The sequence below is a fragment of the Cheilinus undulatus genome, linkage group 16 (assembly GCF_018320785.1).
Source record: "Cheilinus undulatus linkage group 16, ASM1832078v1, whole genome shotgun sequence".
Taxonomy (NCBI): Eukaryota; Metazoa; Chordata; class Actinopteri; order Labriformes; family Labridae; genus Cheilinus; species Cheilinus undulatus.
The window spans coordinates 274,161-277,031 of NC_054880.1; positions in this window are offsets into that span (position 1 = coordinate 274,161).

A 2,871-nucleotide genomic window follows, 5' to 3' on the forward strand; every position below is an offset into this window, starting at 1 on the left:
ACATACCTGTCACACTAAAAAGCCCTGACCAGTTCATTCCTGCGTACGCCGTTTCATTTTAGAGTGCAGTAAAAGGACGATGAACATTCATGCTGGGATTACTAAAGACCTGCGTAGCCCTGGTCAACCTTAGATTGATTTATGTGCTGAAGCAGATCTAGGGTTCAAACTATCTCTGACACTAAAACTGGATCTTTGAGCACATGATGATAAATACAGAGACAACTACTTTATTTATGAAAACATTCATGGTTTTAACTTTATTTTTCAAAACTTTGAGGAATAAATAAACATCAATGTCCCCAAAAAGGATGCCAGAAAAAAAAATCAACAAAAAGACAAACAAACAAACAGACAAACAAATAAACAGACAAACAAACAAACAGACGAACAAACAAACAAACAGACAGACAAACAAACAAACAGACAGACAGACAGACAAACAAACAAACAGACAAACAAACAGACAAACAAACAAACAGACAAACAAACAGACAAACAAACAGACAAACAAACAAACAAACAGACAGACAAACAAACAAACAAAAAACAGACAAACCAACAAACAGACAGACAAACAAACAGACAAACAGACAGACAAATAAAAGAGAACCTAATGAATGCACTCAGATCTGTCAGAGTAGCTAAGTCTGGAGTCAACACTGGACTAAAGTCAGAATACTACAGAGATAAATAACTGAAAAAAACAACAATAAGTTCAACCAACCTTAAGGCCCAAATCCTGGTCTGACCAGTCTACCCCCTAAGAGCTGAGTCCTAAACCCCCCTAATGTTCATGGTCTACTAGTCCTAAACCCCCTAATGTACATGGTCTACTAGTCCTAGACCCCCCTAATGTTCATGGTCTAGTAGTCGTAGACCCTCCTAATGTTCATGGCCTACTAGTCCTAGACCCCCCTAATATTCATGGTCTAGTAATCCTAGACCCCCTAATGTTCATAGTCTACTAGTCCTAGACCCCCCCAATGTTCATGGTCTACTAGTCCTAAACCCCCTTAATGTTCATGGTCTTCTAGTCCTAAACCCCCCTAATGTTCATGGTCTACTAGTCCTAGACCCCCCAATGTTCATGGTCTACTAGTCATAGGCCCCCTCTAATGTTCATGGTCTTCTAGTCCTAGACCCCCCTAATGTTCATGGTCTACTAGTCCTAAACCCCCTTATGTTCATAGTCTACTAGACCTAAACCCCCCTAATGTTCATGGTCTTCTAGTCCTAGACCCCCCTAATGTTCATGGTCTTCTAGTCCTAAACCCCCTTATGTTCATGGTCTATTAGTCCTAAACCCCCCTAATGTTCATGGTCTACTTGTCCTAGACCCCCCTAATGTTCATGGTCTTCTATTCCTAAACCCCCCTAATGTTCATGGTCTACTAGTCCTAGACCCCCCAATGTTCATGGTCTACTAGTCCTAGGCCCCCTCTAATGTTCATGGTCTACTAGTCCTAGACCCCCCTAATGTTCATGGTCTACGTTCTAGACCCCCCTAATGTTCATGGTCCATTAGTCCTTAACCCCCCTAATGTTCATGGTCTTCTAGTCCTAAACCCCCCTAATGTACATGGTTTTCTAGTCCTAGACCCCCCAATGTTCATGGTCTAGTAGTTCTAGACCCCCTCTAATGTTCATGGTCTTCTAGTCCTAGACCCCCCTAATGTTCATGGTCTACTAGTCCTAGACCCCCCAATGTTCATGGTCTAATAGTCCTAGACCCCCCTAATGTTCATGGTCTTCTATTCCTAAACCCCCCTAATGTTCATGGTCTTCTAGTCCTCAACCCCCCTAATGTACATGGTTTTCTAGTCCTAGACCCCCCAATGTTCATGGTCTAGTAGTTCTAGACCCCCTCTAATGTTCATGGTCTTCTAGTCCTAGACCCCCCTAATGTTCATGGTCTACTAGTCCTAGACCCCCCAATGTTCATGGTTTACTAGTCCTAAACCCCCTTAATGTTCATGGTCTAGTAGTCGTAGACCCTCCTAATGTTCATAGTCTTCCAGTCCTAAACCCCCCTAATGTTCATGGTCTACTAGTCCTAAACCCCCCTAATGTTCATGGTCTTCTAGTCTTAGACCCCCCAATGTTCATGGTCTAATAGTCCTAGGCCCCCTCTAATGTTCATGGTCTACTAGTCCTAGACCCCCCTAATGTTCATGGTCTACGTTCTAGACCCCCCTAATGTTCATGGTCTATTAGTCCTAAACCCCCCTAATGTTCATGGTCTACTTGTCCTAAACCCCCCTAATGTTCATGGTCTTCTAGTCCTAAACCCCCCTAATGATCATGGTCTACTAGTCCTAGACCCCCCAATGTTCATGGTCTACTAGTCCTAGGCCCCCTCTAATGTTCATGGTCTACTAGTCCTAGACCCCCCTAATGTTCATGGTCTACGTTCTAGACCCCCCTAATGTTCATGGTCCATTAGTCCTTAACCCCCCTAATGTTCATGGTTTACTAGTCCTAAACCCCCCTAATGTTCATGGTCTTCAATTCCTAGACCCCCCTAATGTTCATGGTCTACTATTCCTACCCCCCCCCCCCCCCAATGTTCATGGTCGTCTAGTCCTAAACCCCCCTAATGTTCATGGTCTACTAGTCCTAGACCCCCCTAATATTCATGGTCTAGTAGTCCTAGACCCCCTAATATTCATAGTCTACTAGTCCTAGACCCCCCCTAATGTTAATGGTCTACTATTCCTAAACCCCCCTAATGTTCATGGTCTTCTAGTCCTAAACCCCCCTAATGTACATGGTCTACTAGTCCTAAACCCCCCTAATATTCATGGTCTACTAGTCCTAGACCCCCCTAATGTTCATGCTCTAGTAGTCGTAGACCCCTGTTCATGGTCT